This window comes from Bombus fervidus, chromosome 17 (assembly GCF_041682495.2).
Source record: "Bombus fervidus isolate BK054 chromosome 17, iyBomFerv1, whole genome shotgun sequence".
Taxonomy (NCBI): domain Eukaryota; kingdom Metazoa; phylum Arthropoda; class Insecta; order Hymenoptera; family Apidae; genus Bombus; species Bombus fervidus.
This window is the reverse complement of record NC_091533.1, coordinates 4,469,023-4,492,937: the sequence shown is the minus strand read 5'-3', so window position 1 is coordinate 4,492,937 and position 23,915 is coordinate 4,469,023.

The following is a 23,915-nucleotide window of genomic DNA, read 5'->3' as shown; positions in this document are numbered from 1 at the left end:
ACTTTGTACAGAGTTGGAATGTTTCTACAGGGTTGGAATGCTTCCTACAGGGTTGGAATGCTTTCGACAGAGTTGGACTACCTTTGTACAGAGTTAGAATGTTATGTACAGGGTTGGAATTCTTTCTACTGGGTTGGAATGCTTCCTACAGTGATGGAATGCGTCCTACAGGGTTGGAATGCTTTCGACAGAGGTGGAATACCATTGCACAGAGTTGGAATGCTTTCTATAGGGTTGGAATGCTTTCGACACAGTTGGAATACCTTTATACAGGGTTGGAAGGCTTTCTACAGGGTTGGAATGCATTCGACAGAGGTGGAATACCTTTGGACAGAGTTGGAATGCTTTCTACAGGATTGGAATGCTTTCGACTGGATTGTTAATGCTTTCGACGGGATTGGAATGCTTTCGACAGAGTTGGAATACCTTTGTACAGAGTTGGAGTGCTTTCTACAGGGATGGAATGCTTTCGACAGAGGTGGAATACATTTGGACAGAGTGGGAATGCTTTGTACAGGGTTGGAATGATTTCTATAGGGTTGGAATGCTTTCTATAGGGTTGGAATGCTTTCGACAGAGTGGGAATACCTTTGTACATGGTTGGAATGCTTTCTACAGGGTTGGAATGCTTTCGACAGAGGTGGAATACCTTTGTACAGGGTTGGAATGCTTTCTATAGGGTTGGAATGCTTTCGACGGAGTTGGAATACCTTTGTACAGGGTTGGAATGCTTTCTACAGGGTTGAGATGCTATCGACAGAGGTGGAATACCTTTGTACGGAGTTGGAATGCTTTCTACAGGGTTGTAATGCTTTCTATAGTGTTGGAATGCTTTCGACAGAGTTGGAATACCCTTGTACAGGGTTGGAATGCTTTCTACAGGATTGGAATGCTTTCGACGGGATTGGAATGCTTTCGACAGTGTTGGAATACCTTCGTACAGAGTTGGAATGCTTTCGACAGAGTTGGAATACCATTGTACAGGGTTGGAATGCTTTCTACAGGATTGGAATGCTTTCGACGGGATTGGAATGCTTTCGACAGTGTTGGAATACCTTCGTACAGAGTTGGAGTGCTTTCTACAGGGATGGAATGCTTTCGACAGAGGTGGAATACATTTGGACAGAGTTCGAATACCTTTGTACAGAGTTGGAATACCTTTGTACAGGGTTGAAATGCTTTCGACAGAGGTGGAATACCTTTGTACAGGGTTGGAATGCTTTCTATAGGGTTGGAATGCTTTCGACGGAGTTGGAATACCTTTGTACAGGGTTGGAATGCTTTCTACAGGGTTGAGATGCTATCGACAGAGGTGGAATACCTTTGTACGGAGTTGGAATGCTTTCTACAGGGTTGTAATGCTTTCTATAGTGTTGGAATGCTTTCGACAGAGTTGGAATACCCTTGTACAGGGTTGGAATGCTTTCTATAGGGTTGGAATGCCTTCGACGGAGTTGGAATACCTTTGTACAGGGTTGGAATGCTTTCTACAGGGTTGAGATGCTATCGACAGAGGTGGAATACCTTTGTACGGAGTTGGAATGCTTTCTACAGGGTTGTAATGCTTTCTATAGTGTTGGAATGCTTTCGACAGAGTTGGAATACCCTTGTACAGAGTTGGCATGCTTTCTATAGGGTTGGAATGCTTTCGACAGAGTTGGAATACCTTTGTACTGGGTTGGAATACCTTTGTACAGGGTTGGAATGCTTTCGACAGAGTTGGAATACCATTGTACAGGGTTGGAATGCTTTCTACAGGATTGGAATGCTTTCGACGGGATTGGAATGCTTTCGACAGAGTTGGAATACCTTCGTACAGAGTTGGAGTGCTTTCTACAGGGATGGAATGCTTTCGACGGAGGTGGAATACTTTTGGACGGAGTTCGAATACCTTTGTACAGAGTTGGAATACCTTTGTACAGGGTTGAAATGCTTTCGACAGAGGTGGAATACCTTTGTACAGGGTTGGAATGCTTTCTATAGGGTTGGAATGCTTTCGACGGAGTTGGAATACCTTTGTACAGGGTTGGAATGCTTTCTACAGGGTTGAGATGCTATCGACAGAGGTGGAGTACCTTTGTACGGAGTTGGAATGCTTTCTACAGGGTTGTAATGCTTTCTATAGTGTTGGAATGCTTTCGACAGAGGTGGAATACCTTTGTACAGGGTTGGAATCCTTTCTATAGGGTTGGAATGCTTTCGACGGAGTTGGAATAACTTTGTACAGGGTTGGAATGCTTTCTACAGGGTTGAGATGCTTTCGACAGATTTGTAATACATTTGTACAGGGTTGTAATGCTTTCTATAGTGTTGGAATGCTTTCGACAGAGTTGAAATACCCTTGTACAGGGTTGGCATGCTTTCTATAGGGTTGGAATGCTTTCGACAGAGTTGGAATACCTTTGTACTGGGTTGGAATACCTTTGTACAGGGTTGGAATGCTTTCGACAGAGTTGGAATACCATTGTACAGGGTTGGAATGCTTTCTACAGGATTGGAATGCTTTCGACGGGATTGGAATGCTTTCGACAGAGTTGGAATACCTTCGTACAGAGTTGGAGTGCTTTCTACAGGGATGGAATGCTTTCGACGGAGGTGGAATACATTTGGACAGAGTTCGAATACCTTTGTACAGAGTTGGAATACCTTTGTACAGGGTTGAAATGCTATCGACAGAGTTGGAATGCTTTCGACAGAGTTGGAATGCTTTCGACAGAGTTGGAATGCTTTCGACAGTGTTGGAATGCTTTCGACAGATTTGTAATACATTTGTACAGGGTTGTAATGCTTTCTACAGGGTTGGAATGCTTTCGACAGAGTTGGAATGCTTTCGACAGAGTTGGAATGCTTTTGACAGAGTTGGAATACCTTTGTACAGGTTTGGAATTCTTTCTACAGGGTTGGAATGCTTTCGATAGAGATGGAATACTTTTGTACAGAGTTGGAATGCATTCTACAGGGTTGCAATGCTTTCTACAGGGTTGGAATGCTTTCTACAGGGATGGAATGCTTTCGACAGAGGTGGAATACATTTGGACAGAGTGGGAATGCTTTGTACAGGGTTGGAATGCTTTCTATATGGTTGGAATGCTTTCTATAGGGTAGGAATGCTTTCGACAGAGTTGGAATACCTTTGTACATGGTTGAAATGCGTTCTACAGGGTTGGAATAATTTCGACAGAGTTGGAATACCTTTGTACAGGGTTGGAATTCTTTCTACAGGGTTGGAATGCTTTCTATAGGGTTGGAATGCTTTCGACAGAGTTGGAATACCTTTGTACAGGGTTGGAATACCTTTGTACAGAGTTGGAATACCTTTGTACAGAGTTGGAATACCATTGTACAGAGTTGGAATTCTTTCTACAGGGTTGGAATGCTTTCGACAGAGGTGGAATACCTTTGTACAGAGTTGGAATGCTTTCTACAGGGTTGGAATGCTTCCTACAGAGTTGGAATGCTTTCGACAGAGTTGGAATACCTTTGCGCAGAGTTGGAATGATATGTACAGGGTTGGAATGCTTTCGATAGAGATGGAATACTTTTTTACAGAGTTGGAATGCAATCTACAGGGTTGGAATGCTTTCGACGGGATTGGAATACCTTTGTGCAGAGTTGGAGTGCTTTCTACAGGGATGGAATGCTTTCGACAGAGGTGGAATACATTTGGACAGAGTGGGAATGCTTTGTACAGGGTTGGAATGATTTCTATAGGGTTGGAATGCTTTCTATAGGGTTGGAATGCTTTCGACAGAGTTGGAATACCTTTGTACATGGTTGGAATGCTTTCTACAGGGCTGGAATGCTTTCGACAGAGGTGGAATACCTTTGTACAGGGTTGGAATCCTTTCTATAGGGTTGGAATGCTTTCGACGGAGTTGGAATAACTTTGTACAGGGTTGGAATGCTTTCTACAGGGTTGAGATGCTTTCGACAGATTTGTAATACATTTGTACAGGGTTGTAATGCTTTCTACAGGGTTGGAATGCTTTCGACAGAGTTGGAATGCTTTCGACAGAGTTGGAATGCTTTCGACAGAGTTGGAATGCATTCTACAGGGTTGCAATGCTTTCTACAGGGTTGGAATAGTTTCTACAGGATTGGAATGCTTTCGACTGGATTGTTAATGCTTTCGACGGGATTGGAATGCTTTCGACAGAGGTGGAATACCTTTGTACAGGGTTGGAATCCTTTCTATAGGGTTGGAATGCTTTCGACGGAGTTGGAATAACTTTGTACAGGGTTGGAATGCTTTCTACAGGGTTGAGATGCTTTCGACAGATTTGTAATACATTTGTACAGGGTTGTAATGCTTTCTACAGGGTTGGAATGCTTTCGACAGAGTTGGAATGCTTTCGACAGAGTTGGAATGCTTTCGACAGAGTTGGAATACCTTTGCACAGGTTTGGAATGCTTTCTACAGGGTTGGAATGCTTTCGATAGAGATGGAATACTTTTGTACAGAGTTGGAATGCATTCTACAGGGTTGCAATGCTTTCTACAGGGTTGGAATAGTTTCTACAGGATTGGAATGCTTTCGACTGGATTGGTAATGCTTTCGACGGGATTGGAATGCTTTCGACAGAGTTGGAATACCTTTGTACAGAGTTGGAGTGCTTTCTACAGGGATGGAATGCTTTCGACAGAGGTGGAATACATTTGGACAGAGTGGGAATGCTTTGTACAGGGTTGGAATGATTTCTGTAGGGTTGGAATGCTTTCTATAGGGTTGGAATGCTTTCGACAGAATTGGAATACCTTTGTACATGGTTGGAATGCTTTCTACAGGGTTGGAATGCTTTCGACAGATGTGGAATACCTTTGTACAGGGTTGGAATGCTTTCTATAGGGTTGGAATGCTTTCGACGGAGTTGGAATACCTTTGTACAGGGTTGGAATGCTTTCTACAGGGTTGAGATGCTATCGACAGAGGTGGAATACGTTTGTACGGAGTTGGAATGCTTTCTACAGGGTTGTAATGCTTTCTATAGTGTTGGAATGCTTTCGACAGAGTTGGAATACCCTTGTACAGGGTTGGAATGCTTTCTATAGGGTTGGAATGCTTTCGACAGAGTTGGAATACCTTTGTACTGGGTTGGAATACCTTTGTACAGGGTTGGAATGCTTTCGACAGAGTTGGAATACCATTGTACAGGGTTGGAATGCTTTCTACAGGATTGGAATGCTTTCGACGGGATTGGAATGCTTTCGACAGAGTTGGAATACCTTCGTACAGAGTTGGAGTGCTTTCTACAGGGATGGAATGCTTTCGACAGAGGTGGAATACATTTGGACAGAGTTCGAATACCTTTGTACAGAGTTGGAATACCTTTGTACAGGGTTGAAATGCTTTCGACAGAGGTGGAATACCTTTGTACAGGGTTGGAATGCTTTCTATAGGGTTGGAATGCTTTCGACGGAGTTGGAATACCTTTGTACACGGTTGGAATTCTTTCTACAGGGTTGGAATGCTTTCTTCAGTGTTGGAATGCTTTCGACAGTGTTGGAATACCTTTGTACAGGGTTGGAATACCTTTGTACAGAGTTGGAATACCTTTGTACAGAGTTGGAATACCATTGTACAGAGTTGGAATTCTTTCTACAGGGTTGGAATGCTTTCGACAGAGGTGGAATACCTTTGTACAGAGTTGGAATGCTTTCTACAGGGTTGGAATGCTTCCTACAGAGTTGGAATGCTTTCGACAGAGTTGGAATACCTTTGCGCAGAGTTGGAATGATATGTACAGGGTTGGAATGCTTTCGATAGAGATGGAATACTTTTGTACAGAGTTGGAATGCAATCTACAGGGTTGGAATGCTTTCGACGGGATTGGAATACCTTTGTGCAGAGTTGGAGTGCTTTCTACAGGGATGGAATGCTTTCGACAGAGGTGGAATACATTTGGACAGAGTGGGAATGCTTTGTACAGGGTTGGAATGATTTCTATAGGGTTGGAATGCTTTCTATAGGGTTGGAATGCTTTCGACATAGTTGGAATACCTTTGTACTGGGTTGGAATACCTTTGTACAGGGTTGGAATGCTTTCTACAGGATTGGAATGCTTTCGACGGGATTGGAATGCTTTCGACAGAGTTGGAATACCTTCGTACAGAGTTGGAGTGCTTTCTACAGGGATGGAATGCTTTCGACAGAGGTGGAATACATTTGGACAGAGTTCGAATACCTTTGTACAGAGTTGGAATACCTTTGTACAGGGTTGAAATGCTTTCGACAGAGGTGGAATACCTTTGTACAGGGTTGGAATGCTTTCTATAGGGTTGGAATGCTTTCGACGGAGTTGGAATACCTTTGTACAGGGTTGGAATTCTTTCTACAGGGTTGGAATGCTTTCTTCAGTGTTGGAATGCTTTCGACAGTGTTGGAATACCTTTGTACAGGGTTGGAATACCTTTGTACAGAGTTGGAATACCTTTGTACAGAGTTGGAATACCATTGTACAGAGTTGGAATTCTTTCTACAGGGATGGAATGCTTTCGACAGAGGTGGAATACATTTGGACAGAGTGGGAATGCTTTGTACAGGGTTGGAATGATTTCTGTAGGGTTGGAATGCTTTCTATAGGGTTGGAATGCTTTCGACAGAATTGGAATACCTTTGTACATGGTTGGAATGCTTTCTACAGGGTTGGAATGCTTTCGACAGAGGTGGAATACCTTTCTACTGGGTTGGAATGCTTCCTACAGTGATGGAATGCGTCCTACAGGGTTGGAATGCTTTCGACAGAGGTGGAATACCATTGCACAGAGTTGGAATGCTTTCTATAGGGTTGGAATGCTTTCGACACAGTTGGAATACCTTTATACAGGGTTGGAAGGCTTTCTACAGGGTTGGAATGCATTCGACAGAGGTGGAATACCTTTGGACAGAGTTGGAATGCTTTCTACAGGATTGGAATGCTTTCGACTGGATTGTTAATGCTTTCGACGGGATTGGAATGCTTTCGACAGAGTTGGAATACCTTTGTACAGAGTTGGAGTGCTTTCTACAGGGATGGAATGCTTTCGACAGAGGTGGAATACATTTGGACAGAGTGGGAATGCTTTGTACAGGGTTGGAATGATTTCTATAGGGTTGGAATGCTTTCTATAGGGTTGGAATGCTTTCGACAGAGTGGGAATACCTTTGTACATGGTTGGAATGCTTTCTACAGGGTTGGAATGCTTTCGACAGAGGTGGAATACCTTTGTACAGGGTTGGAATGCTTTCTATAGGGTTGGAATGCTTTCGACGGAGTTGGAATACCTTTGTACAGGGTTGGAATGCTTTCTACAGGGTTGAGATGCTATCGACAGAGGTGGAATACCTTTGTACGGAGTTGGAATGCTTTCTACAGGGTTGTAATGCTTTCTATAGTGTTGGAATGCTTTCGACAGAGTTGGAATACCCTTGTACAGGGTTGGAATGCTTTCTATAGGGTTGGAATGCCTTCGACGGAGTTGGAATACCTTTGTACAGGGTTGGAATGCTTTCTACAGGGTTGAGATGCTATCGACAGAGGTGGAATACCTTTGTACGGAGTTGGAATGCTTTCTACAGGGTTGTAATGCTTTCTATAGTGTTGGAATGCTTTCGACAGAGTTGGAATACCCTTGTACAGGGTTGGCATGCTTTCTATAGGGTTGGAATGCTTTCGACAGAGTTGGAATACCTTTGTACTGGGTTGGAATACCTTTGTACAGGGTTGGAATGCTTTCGACAGAGTTGGAATACCATTGTACAGGGTTGGAATGCTTTCTACAGGATTGGAATGCTTTCGACGGGATTGGAATGCTTTCGACAGAGTTGGAATACCTTCGTACAGAGTTGGAGTGCTTTCTACAGGGATGGAATGCTTTCGACGGAGGTGGAATACTTTTGGACGGAGTTCGAATACCTTTGTACAGAGTTGGAATACCTTTGTACAGGGTTGAAATGCTTTCGACAGAGGTGGAATACCTTTGTACAGGGTTGGAATGCTTTCTATAGGGTTGGAATGCTTTCGACGGAGTTGGAATACCTTTGTACAGGGTTGGAATGCTTTCTACAGGGTTGAGATGCTATCGACAGAGGTGGAGTACCTTTGTACGGAGTTGGAATGCTTTCTACAGGGTTGTAATGCTTTCTATAGTGTTGGAATGCTTTCGACAGAGGTGGAATACCTTTGTACAGGGTTGGAATCCTTTCTATAGGGTTGGAATGCTTTCGACGGAGTTGGAATAACTTTGTACAGGGTTGGAATGCTTTCTACAGGGTTGAGATGCTTTCGACAGATTTGTAATACATTTGTACAGGGTTGTAATGCTTTCTATAGTGTTGGAATGCTTTCGACAGAGTTGAAATACCCTTGTACAGGGTTGGCATGCTTTCTATAGGGTTGGAATGCTTTCGACAGAGTTGGAATACCTTTGTACTGGGTTGGAATACCTTTGTACAGGGTTGGAATGCTATCGACAGAGTTGGAATACCATTGTACAGGGTTGGAATGCTTTCTACAGCATTGGAATGCTTTCGACGGGATTGGAATGCTTTCGACAGAGTTGGAATACCTTCGTACAGAGTTGGAGTGCTTTCTACAGGGATGGAATGCTTTCGACGGAGGTGGAATACATTTGGACAGAGTTCGAATACCTTTGTACAGAGTTGGAATACCTTTGTACAGGGTTGAAATGCTATCGACAGAGTTGGAATGCTTTCGACAGAGTTGGAATGCTTTCGACAGAGTTGGAATGCTTTCGACAGTGTTGGAATGCTTTCGACAGATTTGTAATACATTTGTACAGGGTTGTAATGCTTTCTACAGGGTTGGAATGCTTTCGACAGAGTTGGAATGCTTTCGACAGAGTTGGAATGCTTTCGACAGAGTTGGAATACCTTTGTACAGGTTTGGAATGCTTTCTACAGGGTTGGAATGCTTTCGATAGAGATGGAATACTTTTGTACAGAGTTGGAATGCATTCTACAGGGTTGCAATGCTTTCTACAGGGTTGGAATGCTTTCTACAGGGATGGAATGCTTTCGACAGAGGTGGAATACATTTGGACAGAGTGGGAATGCTTTGTACAGGGTTGGAATGCTTTCTATATGGTTGGAATGCTTTCTATAGGGTAGGAATGCTTTCGACAGAGTTGGAATACCTTTGTACATGGTTGAAATGCGTTCTACAGGGTTGGAATGCTTTCGACAGAGTTGGAATACCTTTGTACAGGGTTGGAATTCTTTCTACAGGGTTGGAATGCTTTCTATAGGGTTGGAATGCTTTCGACAGAGTTGGAATACCTTTGTACAGGGTTGGAATACCTTTGTACAGAGTTGGAATACCTTTGTACAGAGTTGGAATACCATTGTACAGAGTTGGAATTCTTTCTACAGGGTTGGAATGCTTTCGACAGAGGTGGAATACCTTTGTACAGAGTTGGAATGCTTTCTACAGGGTTGGAATGCTTCCTACAGAGTTGGAATGCTTTCGACAGAGTTGGAATACCTTTGCGCAGAGTTGGAATGATATGTACAGGGTTGGAATGCTTTCGATAGAGATGGAATACTTTTTTACAGAGTTGGAATGCAATCTACAGGGTTGGAATGCTTTCGACGGGATTGGAATACCTTTGTGCAGAGTTGGAGTGCTTTCTACAGGGATGGAATGCTTTCGACAGAGGTGGAATACATTTGGACAGAGTGGGAATGCTTTGTACAGGGTTGGAATGATTTCTATAGGGTTGGAATGCTTTCTATAGGGTTGGAATGCTTTCGACAGAGTTGGAATACCTTTGTACATGGTTGGAATGCTTTCTACAGGGCTGGAATGCTTTCGACAGAGGTGGAATACCTTTGTACAGGGTTGGAATCCTTTCTATAGGGTTGGAATGCTTTCGACGGAGTTGGAATAACTTTGTACAGGGTTGGAATGCTTTCTACAGGGTTGAGATGCTTTCGACAGATTTGTAATACATTTGTACAGGGTTGTAATGCTTTCTACAGGGTTGGAATGCTTTCGACAGAGTTGGAATGCTTTCGACAGAGTTGGAATGCTTTCGACAGAGTTGGAATACCTTTGTACAGGTTTGGAATGCTTTCTACAGGGTTGGAATGCTTTCGATAGAGATGGAATACTTTTGTACAGAGTTGGAATGCATTCTACAGGGTTGCAATGCTTTCTACAGGGTTGGAATAGTTTCTACAGGATTGGAATGCTTTCGACTGGATTGTTAATGCTTTCGACGGGATTGGAATGCTTTCGACAGAGTTGGAATACCTTTGTACAGAGTTGGAGTGCTTTCTACAGGGATGGAATGCTTTCGACAGAGGTGGAATACATTTGGACAGAGTGGGAATGCTTTGTACAGGGTTGGAATGATTTCTGTAGGGTTGGAATGCTTTCTATAGGGTTGGAATGCTTTCGACAGAATTGGAATACCTTTGTACATGGTTGGAATGCTTTCTACAGGGTTGGAATGCTTTCGACAGAGGTGGAATACCTTTGTACAGGGTTGGAATGCTTTCTATAGGGTTGGAATGCTTTCGACGGAGTTGGAATACCTTTGTACAGGGTTGGAATGCTTTCTACAGGGTTGAGATGCTATCGACAGAGGTGGAATACCTTTGTACGGAGTTGGAATGCTTTCTACAGGGTTGTAATGCTTTCTATAGTGTTGGAATGCTTTCGACAGAGTTGGAATACCCTTGTACAGGGTTGGAATGCTTTCTATAGGGTTGGAATGCTTTCGACAGAGTTGGAATACCTTTGTACTGGGTTGGAATACCTTTGTACAGGGTTGGAATGCTTTCGACAGAGTTGGAATACCATTGTACAGGGTTGGAATGCTTTCTACAGGATTGGAATGCTTTCGACGGGATTGGAATGCTTTCGACAGAGTTGGAATACCTTCGTACAGAGTTGGAGTGCTTTCTACAGGGATGGAATGCTTTCGACAGAGGTGGAATACATTTGGACAGAGTTCGAATACCTTTGTACAGAGTTGGAATACCTTTGTACAGGGTTGAAATGCTTTCGACAGAGGTGGAATACCTTTGTACAGGGTTGGAATGCTTTCTATAGGGTTGGAATGCTTTCGACGGAGTTGGAATACCTTTGTACAGGGTTGGAATTCTTTCTACAGGGTTGGAATGCTTTCTTCAGTGTTGGAATGCTTTCGACAGTGTTGGAATACCTTTGTACAGGGTTGGTATACCTTTGTACAGAGTTGGAATACCTTTGTACAGAGTTGGAATACCATTGTACAGAGTTGGAATTCTTTCTACAGGGTTGGAATGCTTTCGACAGAGGTGGAATACCTTTGTACAGAGTTGGAATGCTTTCTACAGGGTTGGAATGCTTCCTACAGAGTTGGAATGCTTTCGACAGAGTTGGAATACCTTTGCGCAGAGTTGGAATGATATGTACAGGGTTGGAATGCTTTCGATAGAGATGGAATACTTTTGTACAGAGTTGGAATGCAATCTACAGGGTTGGAATGCTTTCGACGGGATTGGAATACCTTTGTGCAGAGTTGGAGTGCTTTCTACAGGGATGGAATGCTTTCGACAGAGGTGGAATACATTTGGACAGAGTGGGAATGCTTTGTACAGGGTTGGAATGATTTCTATAGGGTTGGAATGCTTTCTATAGGGTTGGAATGCTTTCGACAGAGTTGGAATACCTTTGTACTGGGTTGGAATACCTTTGTACAGGGTTGGAATGCTTTCGACAGAGTTGGAATACCATTGTACAGGGTTGGAATGCTTTCTACAGGATTGGAATGCTTTCGACGGGATTGGAATGCTTTCGACAGAGTTGGAATACCTTCGTACAGAGTTGGAGTGCTTTCTACAGGGATGGAATGCTTTCGACAGAGGTGGAATACATTTGGACAGAGTTCGAATACCTTTGTACAGAGTTGAAATACCTTTGTACAGGGTTGAAATGCTTTCGACAGAGGTGGAATACCTTTGTACAGGGTTGGAATGCTTTCTATAGGGTTGGAATGCTTTCGACAGAGGTGGAATACCTTTGTACAGGGTTGGAATCCTTTCTATAGGGTTGGAATGCTTTCGACGGAGTTGGAATACCTTTGTACAGGGTTGGAATGCTTTCTACAGGGTTGAGATGCTATCGACAGAGGTGGAATACCTTTGTACGGAGTTGGAATGCTTTCTACAGGGTTGTAATGCTTTCTATAGGTTTGGAGTGCTTTCGACAGAGTTGGAATACCCTTGTACAGGGTTGGAATGCTTTCTATAGGGTTGGAATGCTTCCGACAGAGTTGGAATACCTTTGTACTGGGTTGGAATACCATTGTACAGGGTTGGAATGCTTTCGACAGAGTTGGAATACCATTGTACAGGGTTGGAATGCTTTCGACAGAGTTGGAATACCTTTGTACATGGTTGGAATGCTTTCTACAGGGTTGGAATGCTTTCGACAGAGGTGGAATACCTTTGTACAGGGTTGGAATGCTTTCTATAGGGTTGGAATGCTTTCGACGGAGTTAGAATACCTTTGTACAGGGTTGGAATGCTTTCTACAGGGTTGGAATGCTTTCGATAGAGATGGAATACTTTTGTACAGAGTTGGAATGCATTCTACAGGGTTGCAATGCTTTCTACAGGGTTGGAATGCTTTCTACAGGGATGGAATGCTTTCGACAGAGGTGGAATACATTTGGACAGAGAGGGAATGCTTTGTACAGGGTTGGAATGCTTTCTATATGGTCGGAATGCTTTCTATAGGGTTGGAATGCTTTCGACAGAGTTGGAATAGATTTGTACATGGTTGAAATGCGTTCTACAGGGTTGGAATGCTTTCGACAGAAGTTGAATACCTTTGTACAGGGTTGGAATGCTTTCTATAGGGTTGGAATGCTTTCGACAGAGTTGGAATACCTTTGTACAGGGTTGGAATTCTTTCTACAGGGTTTGAATGCTTTCGACAGAGGTGGAATACCTTTGTACAGAGTTGGAATGCTTTCTACAGGGTTGGAATGCTTCCTACAGAGTTGGAATGCTTTCGACAGAGTTGGAATACCTTTGCGCAGAGTTGGAATGATATGTACAGGGTTGGAATGCTTTCGATAGAGATGGAATACTTTTGTACAGAGTTGGAATGCAATCTACAGGGTTGGAATGCTTTCGACGGGATTGGAATACCTTTGTGCAGAGTTGGAGTGCTTTCTACAGGGATGGAATGCTTTCGACAGAGGTGGAATACATTTGGACAGAGTGGGAATGCTTTGTACAGGGTTGGAATGATTTCTATAGGGTTGGAATGCTTTCTATAGGGTTGGAATGCTTTCGACAGAGTTGGAATACCTTTGTACTGGGTTGGAATACCTTTGTACAGGGTTGGAATGCCTTCGACAGAGTTGGAATACCATTGTACAGGGTTGGAATGCTTTCTACAGGATTGGAATGCTTTCGACGGGATTGGAATGCTTTCGACAGAGTTGGAATACCTTCGTACAGAGTTGGAGTGCTTTCTACAGGGATGGAATGCTTTCGACAGAGGTGGAATACATTTGGACAGAGTTCGAATACCTTTGTACAGAGTTGAAATACCTTTGTACAGGGTTGAAATGCTTTCGACAGAGGTGGAATACCTTTGTACAGGGTTGGAATGCTTTCTATAGGGTTGGAATGCTTTCGACAGAGGTGGAATACCTTTGTACAGGGTTGGAATCCTTTCTATAGGGTTGGAATGCTTTCGACGGAGTTGGAATACCTTTGTACAGGGTTGGAATGCTTTCTACAGGGTTGAGATGCTATCGACAGAGGTGGAATACCTTTGTACGGAGTTGGAATGCTTTCTACAGGGTTGTAATGCTTTCTATAGGTTTGGAGTGCTTTCGACAGAGTTGGAATACCCTTGTACAGGGTTGGAATGCTTTCTATGGGGTTGGAATGCTTCCGACAGAGTTGGAATACCTTTGTACAGGGTTGGAATGCTTTCTATAGGGTTGGAATGCTTTCGACGGAGTTAGAATACCTTTGTACAGGGTTGGAATGCTTTCTACAGGGTTGGAATGCTTTCGATAGAGATGGAATACTTTTGTACAGAGTTGGAATGCATTCTACAGGGTTGCAATGCTTTCTACAGGGTTGGAATGCTTTCTACAGGGATGGAATGCTTTCGACAGAGGTGGAATACATTTGGACAGAGAGGGAATGCTTTGTACAGGGTTGGAATGCTTTCTATATGGTCGGAATGCTTTCTATAGGGTTGGAATGCTTTCGACAGAGTTGGAATAGATTTGTACATGGTTGAAATGCGTTCTACAGGGTTGGAATGCTTTCGACAGAAGTTGAATACCTTTGTACAGGGTTGGAATGCTTTCTATAGGGTTGGAATGCTTTCGACAGAGTTGGAATACCTTTGTACAGGGTTGGAATGCTTTCTACAGGGTTTGAATGCTTTCGACAGAGGTGGAATACCTTTGTACAGAGTTGGAATGCTTTCTACAGGGTTGGAATGCTTCCTACAGAGTTGGAATGCTTTCGACAGAGTTGGAATACCTTTGCGCAGAGTTGGAATGATATGTACAGGGTTGGAATGCTTTCGATAGAGATGGAATACTTTTGTACAGAGTTGGAATGCAATCTACAGGGTTGGAATGCTTTCGACGGGATTGGAATACCTTTGTGCAGAGTTGGAGTGCTTTCTACAGGGATGGAATGCTTTCGACAGAGGTGGAATACATTTGGACAGAGTGGGAATGCTTTGTACAGGGTTGGAATGATTTCTATAGGGTTGGAATGCTTTCTATAGGGTTGGAATGCTTTCGACAGAGTTGGAATACCTTTGTACTGGGTTGGAATACCTTTGTACAGGGTTGGAATGCCTTCGACAGAGTTGGAATACCATTGTACAGGGTTGGAATGCTTTCTACAGGATTGGAATGCTTTCGACGGGATTGGAATGCTTTCGACAGAGTTGGAATACCTTCGTACAGAGTTGGAGTGCTTTCTACAGGGATGGAATGCTTTCGACAGAGGTGGAATACATTTGGACAGAGTTCGAATACCTTTGTACAGAGTTGAAATACCTTTGTACAGGGTTGAAATGCTTTCGACAGAGGTGGAATACCTTTGTACAGGGTTGGAATGCTTTCTATAGGGTTGGAATGCTTTCGACAGAGGTGGAATACCTTTGTACAGGGTTGGAATCCTTTCTATAGGGTTGGAATGCTTTCGACGGAGTTGGAATACCTTTGTACAGGGTTGGAATGCTTTCTACAGGGTTGAGATGCTATCGACAGAGGTGGAATACCTTTGTACGGAGTTGGAATGCTTTCTACAGGGTTGTAATGCTTTCTATAGGTTTGGAGTGCTTTCGACAGAGTTGGAATACCCTTGTACAGGGTTGGAATGCTTTCTATGGGGTTGGAATGCTTCCGACAGAGTTGGAATACCTTTGTACAGGGTTGGAATACCTTTGTACAGGGTTGGAATGCTTTCGACAGAGTTGGAATACCATTGTACAGGGTTGGAATGCATTCGACAGAGTTGGAATACCTTTGTACATGGTTGGAATGCTTTCTACAGGGTTGGAATGCTTTCGACAGAGGTGGAATACCTTTGTACAGGGTTGGAATGCTTTCTATAGGGTTGGAATGCTTTCGACGGAGTTAGAATACCTTTGTACAGGGTTGGAATGCTTTCTACAGGGTTGGAATGCTTTCGATAGAGATGGAATACTTTTGTACAGAGTTGGAATGCATTCTACAGGGTTGCAATGCTTTCGACGGGATTGGAATACCTTTGTGCAGAGTTGGAGTGCTTTCTAAAGGGATGGAATGCTTTCGACAGAGGTGGAATACATTTGGACAGAGTGGGAATTCTTTGTACAGGGTTGGAATGATTTCTATAGGGTTGGAATGCTTTCTATAGGGTTGGAATGCTTTCGACAGAGTTGGAATACCTTTGTACATGGTTGAAATGCGTTCTACAGGGTTGGCATGCTTTCGACAGAAGTTGAATACCTTTGTACAGGGTTGGAATGCTTTCTATAGGGTTGGAATGCTTTCGACAGAGTTGGAATACCTTTGTACAGGGTTGGAATTCTTTCTACAGGGTTTGAATGCTTTCGACAGAGGTGGAATACCTTTGTACAGAGTTGGAATGCATTGTACAGGGTTGGAATGCTTCCTACAGAGTTGGAATGCTTTCGGCAGAGTTGGAATACCTTTGCGCAGAGTTGGAATGATATGTACAGGGTTGGAATGCTTTCGATAGAGATGGAATACTTTTGTACAGAGTTGGAATGCAATCTACAGGGTTGGAATGCTTTCGACGGGATTGGAATACCTTTGTGCAGAGTAAGAGTGCTTTCTAAAGGGATGGAATGCTTTCGACAGAGGTGGAATACATTTGGACAGAGTGGGAATTCTTTGTACAGGGTTGGAATGATTTCTATAGGGTTGGAATGCTTCCGACAGAGTTGGAATACCTTTGTACTGGGTTGGAATACCATTGTACAGGGTTGGAATGCTTTCGACAGAGTTGGAATACCATTGTACAGGGTTGGAATGCTTTCGACAGAGTTGGAATACCTTTGTACATGGTTGGAATGCTTTCTACAGGGTTGGAATGCTTTCGACAGAGGTGGAATACCTTTGTACAGGGTTGGAATGCTTTCTATAGGGTTGGAATGCTTTCGACGGAGTTAGAATACCTTTGTACAGGGTTGGAATGCTTTCTACAGGGTTGGAATGCTTTCGATAGAGATGGAATACTTTTGTACAGAGTTGGAATGCATTCTACAGGGTTGCAATGCTTTCTACAGGGTTGGAATGCTTTCTACAGGGATGGAATGCTTTCGACAGAGGTGGAATACATTTGGACAGAGAGGGAATGCTTTGTACAGGGTTGGAATGCTTTCTATATGGTCGGAATGCTTTCTATAGGGTTGGAATGCTTTCGACAGAGTTGGAATAGATTTGTACATGGTTGAAATGCGTTCTACAGGGTTGGAATGCTTTCGACAGAAGTTGAATACCTTTGTACAGGGTTGGAATGCTTTCTATAGGGTTGGAATGCTTTCGACAGAGTTGGAATACCTTTGTACAGGGTTGGAATTCTTTCTACAGGGTTTGAATGCTTTCGACAGAGGTGGAATACCTTTGTACAGAGTTGGAATGCTTTCTACAGGGTTGGAATGCTTCCTACAGAGTTGGAATGCTTTCGACAGAGTTGGAATACCTTTGCGCAGAGTTGGAATGATATGTACAGGGTTGGAATGCTTTCGATAGAGATGGAATACTTTTGTACAGAGTTGGAATGCAATCTACAGGGTTGGAATGCTTTCGACGGGATTGGAATACCTTTGTGCAGAGTTGGAGTGCTTTCTACAGGGATGGAATGCTTTCGACAGAGGTGGAATACATTTGGACAGAGTGGGAATGCTTTGTACAGGGTTGGAATGATTTCTATAGGGTTGGAATGCTTTCTATAGGGTTGGAATGCTTTCGACAGAGTTGGAATACCTTTGTACTGGGTTGGAATACCTTTGTACAGGGTTGGAATGCTTTCGACAGAGTTGGAATACCATTGTACAGGGTTGGAATGCTTTCTACAGGATTGGAATGCTTTCGACGGGATTGGAATGCTTTCGACAGAGTTGGAATACCTTCGTACAGAGTTGGAGTGCTTTCTACAGGGATGGAATGCTTTCGACAGAGGTGGAATACATTTGGACAGAGTTCGAATACCTTTGTACAGAGTTGAAATACCTTTGTACAGGGTTGAAATGCTTTCGACAGAGGTGGAATACCTTTGTACAGGGTTCGAATGCTTTCTATAGGGTTGGAATGCTTTCGACAGAGGTGGAATACCTTTGTACAGGGTTGGAATCCTTTCTATAGGGTTGGAATGCTTTCGACGGAGTTGGAATACCTTTGTACAGGGTTGGAATGCTTTCTACAGGGTTGAGATGCTATCGACAGAGGTGGAATACCTTTGTACGGAGTTGGAATGCTTTCTACAGGGTTGTAATGCTTTCTATAGGTTTGGAGTGCTTTCGACAGAGTTGGAATACCCTTGTACAGGGTTGGAATGCTTTCTATGGGGTTGGAATGCTTCCGACAGAGTTGGCATACCTTTGTACAGGGTTGGAATACCTTTGTACAGGGTTGGAATGCTTTCGACAGAGTTGGAATACCATTGTACAGGGTTGGAATGCATTCGACAGAGTTGGAATACCTTTGTACATGGTTGGAATGCTTTCTACAGGGTTGGAATGCTTTCGACAGAGGTGGAATACCTTTGTACAGGGTTGGAATGCTTTCTATAGGGTTGGAATGCTTTCGACGGAGTTAGAATACCTTTGTACAGAGTTGGAATGCTTTCTACAGGGTTGGAATGCTTTCGATAGAGATGGAATACTTTTGTACAGAGTTGGAATGCATTCTACAGGGTTGCAATGCTTTCTACAGGGTTGGAATGCTTTCTACAGGGATGGAATGCTTTCGACAGAGGTGGAATACATTTGGACAGAGTGGGAATGCTTTGTACAGGGTTGGAATGCTTTCTATATGGTTGGAATGCTTTCTATAGGGTTGGAATGCTTTCGACAGAGTTGGAATACATTTGTACATGGTTGAAATGCGTTCTACATGGTTGGAATGCTTTCGACAGAAGTTGAATACCTTTGTACAGGGTTGGAATGCTTTCTATAGGGTTGGAATGCTTTCGACAGAGTTGGAATACCTTTGTACAGGGTTGGAATTCTTTCTACAGGGTTTGAATGCTTTCGACAGAGCTGGAATACCTTTGTACAGAGTTGGAATGCTTTCTACAGGGTTGGAATGCTTCCTACAGAGTTGAAATGCTTTCGACAGAGTTGGAATACCTTTGCGCAGAGTTGGAATGATATGTACAGGGTTGGAATGCTTTCGATAGAGATGGAATACTTTTGTACAGAGTTGGAATGCAATCTACAGGGTTGGAATGCTTTCGACGGGATTGGAATACCTTTGTGCAGAGTTGGAGTGCTTTCTACAGGGATGGAATGCTTTCGACAGAGGTGGAATACATTTGGACAGAGTGGGAATGCTTTGTACAGGGTTGGAATGATTTCTATAGGGTTGGAATGCTTTCTATAGGGTTGGAATGCTTTCGACAGAGTTGGAATACCTTTGTACTGGGTTGGAATACCTTTGTACAGGGTTGGAATGCTTTCGACAGAGTTGGAATACCATTGTACAGGGTTGGAATGCTTTCTACAGGATTGGAATGCTTTCGACGGGATTGGAATGCTTTCGACAGAGTTGGAATACCTTCGTACAGAGTTGGAGTGCTTTCTACAGGGATGGAATGCTTTCGACAGAGGTGGAATACATTTGGACAGAGTTCGAATACCTTTGTGCAGAGTTGAAATACCTTTGTACAGGGTTGAAATGCTTTCGACAGAGGTGGAATACCTTTGTACAGGGTTGGAAAGCTTTCTATAGGGTTGGAATGCTTTCGACAGAGGTGGAATACCTTTGTACAGGGTTGGAATCCTTTCTATAGGGTTGGAATGCTTTCGATAGAGATGGAATACTTTTGTACAGAGTTGGAATGCATTCTACAGGGTTGCAATGCTTTCTACAGGGTTGGAATGCTTTCTACAGGGATGGAATGCTTTCGACAGAGGTGGAATACATTTGGACAGAGAGGGAATGCTTTGTACAGGGTTGGAATGCTTTCTATATGGTCGGAATGCTTTCTATAGGGTTGGAATGCTTTCGACAGAGTTGGAATAGATTTGTACATGGTTGAAATGCGTTCTACAGGGTTGGAATGCTTTCGACAGAAGTTGAATACCTTTGTACAGGGTTGGAATGCTTTCGACAGAGTTGGAATACCATTGTACAGGGTTGGAATGCATTCGACAGAGTTGGAATACCTTTGTACATGGTTGGAATGCTTTCTACAGGGTTGGAATGCTTTCGACAGAGGTGGAATACCTTTGTACAGGGTTGGAATGCTTTCTATAGGGTTGGAATGCTTTCGACGGAGTTAGAATACCTTTGTACAGAGTTGGAATGCTTTCTACAGGGTTGGAATGCTTTCGATAGAGATGGAATACTTTTGTACAGAGTTGGAATGCATTCTACAGGGTTGCAATGCTTTCTACAGGGTTGGAATGCTTTCTACAGGGATGGAATGCTTTCGACAGAGGTGGAATACATTTGGACAGAGTGGGAATGCTTTGTACAGGGTTGGAATGCTTTCTATATGGTTGGAATGCTTTCTATAGGGTTGGAATGCTTTCGACAGAGTTGGAATACATTTGTACATGGTTGAAATGCGTTCTACATGGTTGGAATGCTTTCGACAGAAGTTGAATACCTTTGTACAGGGTTGGAATGCTTTCTATAGGGTTGGAATGCTTTCGACAGAGTTGGAATACCTTTGTACAGGGTTGGAATTCTTTCTACAGGGTTTGAATGCTTTCGACAGAGCTGGAATACCTTTGTACAGAGTTGGAATGCTTTCTACAGGGTTGGAATGCTTCCTACAGAGTTGAAATGCTTTCGACAGAGTTGGAATACCTTTGCGCAGAGTTGGAATGATATGTACAGGGTTGGAATGCTTTCGATAGAGATGGAATACTTTTGTACAGAGTTGGAATGCAATCTACAGGGTTGGAATGCTTTCGACGGGATTGGAATACCTTTGTGCAGAGTTGGAGTGCTTTCTACAGGGATGGAATGCTTTCGACAGAGGTGGAATACATTTGGACAGAGTGGGAATGCTTTGTACAGGGTTGGAATGATTTCTATAGGGTTGGAATGCTTTCTATAGGGTTGGAATGCTTTCGACAGAGTTGGAATACCTTTGTACTGGGTTGGAATACCTTTGTACAGGGTTGGAATGCTTTCGACAGAGTTGGAATACCATTGTACAGGGTTGGAATGCTTTCTACAGGATTGGAATGCTTTCGACGGGATTGGAATGCTTTCGACAGAGTTGGAATACCTTCGTACAGAGTTGGAGTGCTTTCTACAGGGATGGAATGCTTTCGACAGAGGTGGAATACATTTGGACAGAGTTCGAATACCTTTGTACAGAGTTGAAATACCTTTGTACAGGGTTGAAATGCTTTCGACAGAGGTGGAATACCTTTGTACAGGGTTGGAAAGCTTTCTATAGGGTTGGAATGCTTTCGACAGAGGTGGAATACCTTTGTACAGGGTTGGAATCCTTTCTATAGGGTTGGAATGCTTTCGATAGAGATGGAATACTTTTGTACAGAGTTGGAATGCATTCTACAGGGTTGCAATGCTTTCTACAGGGTTGGAATGCTTTCTACAGGGATGGAATGCTTTCGACAGAGGTGGAATACATTTGGACAGAGAGGGAATGCTTTGTACAGGGTTGGAATGCTTTCTATATGGTCGGAATGCTTTCTATAGGGTTGGAATGCTTTCGACAGAGTTGGAATAGATTTGTACATGGTTGAAATGCGTTCTACAGGGTTGGAATGCTTTCGACAGAAGTTGAATACCTTTGTACAGGGTTGGAATGCTTTCTATAGGGTTGGAATGCTTTCGACAGAGTTGGAATACCTTTGTACAGGGTTGGAATTCTTTCTACAGGGTTTGAATGCTTTCGACAGAGGTGGAATACCTTTGTACAGAGTTGGAATGCTTTCTACAGGGTTGGAATGCTTCCTACAGAGTTGGAATGCTTTCGACAGAGTTGGAATACCTTTGCGCAGAGTTGGAATGATATGTACAGGGTTGGAATGCTTTCGATAGAGATGGAATACTTTTGTACAGAGTTGGAATGCAATCTACAGGGTTGGAATGCTTTCGACGGGATTGGAATACCTTTGTGCAGAGTTGGAGTGCTTTCTACAGGGATGGAATGCTTTCGACAGAGGTGGAATACATTTGGACAGAGTGGGAATGCTTTGTACAGGGTTGGAATGATTTCTATAGGGTTGGAATGCTTTCTATAGGGTTGGAATGCTTTCGACAGAGTTGGAATACCTTTGTACTGGGTTGGAATACCTTTGTACAGGGTTGGAATGCTTTCGACAGAGTTGGAATACCATTGTACAGGGTTGGAATGCTTTCTACAGGATTGGAATGCTTTCGACGGGATTGGAATGCTTTCGACAGAGTTGGAATACCTTCGTACAGAGTTGGAGTGCTTTCTACAGGGATGGAATGCTTTCGACAGAGGTGGAATACATTTGGACAGAGTTCGAATACCTTTGTACAGAGTTGAAATACCTTTGTACAGGGTTGAAATGCTTTCGACAGAGGTGGAATACCTTTGTACAGGGTTGGAATGCTTTCTATAGGGTTGGAATGCTTTCGACAGAGGTGGAATACCTTTGTACAGGGTTGGAATCCTTTCTATAGGGTTGGAATGCTTTCGACGGAGTTGGAATACCTTTGTACAGGGTTGGAATGCTTTCTACAGGGTTGAGATGCTATCGACAGAGGTGGAATACCTTTGTACGGAGTTGGAATGTGTTACGACCGTTCGCGGAGAGACGCGGTCGCGAGGAAAACGCGTCAGCGAGAGGCGTAAATTCTCGCTACGATTCGGCTAATCGACGCCGCGAATTAGTCGTTCCCCGTGTTTCGGTTAGGATAACAGGGGTGGTTAATTGAAATTAACACTGTGTTAACAGGTTAATATGATGTATATATTCAACAATGGATTACACAATATTATGAGCGTCACAAGTATTTGACGATGAGTACAGCTTATGCGTTACAGAAAATGTGACCCGATTTGACGATATCTCTCGATGAGATAGTTAGACTTTACAAACGGATTGATTTGAAGATAGAACCGTGGTAGACTTATTGACTGTTCGGACGACGAAAATGGACTCCTCGGTTACAGATTTCGAATGAGACTGATCGGTTTGAGTGTTCGATTGAGACTGATCGGTTACAGATTTCGATTCTTTGTCTTTCGGGGAGACGACCCCCCCATATGCTCGGATCACGCCACCGCACGCGCCGATGATCACACAGGCCGACTTCTTCGTTATAAAATAACGGTCCGAGATCGACGGTTCCAGAACTCGTTATTTGGTGATAAATATGCGCTCATCGATACGATGTATATTTTTCGTCGGGCAGATAAGAGGATGTATCTGCGACGCTGGAGGGCCGCGAGCGACGGTTGGAAATACGATCTCTAAAAAGCCTCGTGGCGTAACATACTCCCCCCGTTGAGAGGGTACCGATCAAGTACTATGGGTAATACTGTGAGGTGGATCTCTCGTTAGACTTCGTAGCTGTTGGGTGTTTCGGAGTCATCTGTCGGCGATCTGCTCGGTAGTGGTACCATCCGCTTGACGCTCCGATCCAGTGTGCTTGTTGCCGTTCGTACGGTAGCCGTCCGTATGATGCCGTCTGCGCCGGGCTGGACCTTGATGATTCTGCCCAATGGTCATCGCATTGGGAGAACGTTGTCTTCTATGAGGAGGACGATGATGTCTTCTAGCATGCCGTAACTGCCCTTGCTCCCTTTGGTTCGTATGTTCAGCTCGTGTGGATATTCTTGATGCTAGCTGGAGAAGGTTGGTTGGAGTATCCCTGAAAACTCAATCTCGCAAACTTGTTAGTCTCCGATGAGGAGGTGACTGGGAGTAAGGATTAAGAGATCGTTTCGATCTGGAGATATCGAAGTTGGCGGTCTGGAGTTGAGGGTTGGTTTTGATTCTGATAGGGAGTGTGTTTCGCGTTTTAATTGTATGAAGCTTGTTAATGACGACACGTCTGAGATGTCGTTTGAAGAATTGCTGCTAGCTTCCACAATCCGTTGAAGTGAGGCGAGTTGAGAGTGTGAAGTGCCATTCGATCCATCGGCCGGCTAGAAAGACTGACCCTTCGATGAGCGATGAATCTTCCCAGAGACGCGACGAAGGCCTCGTTTATGAGATCGTTGACCAGCTCGATGTGGACTGCATTAA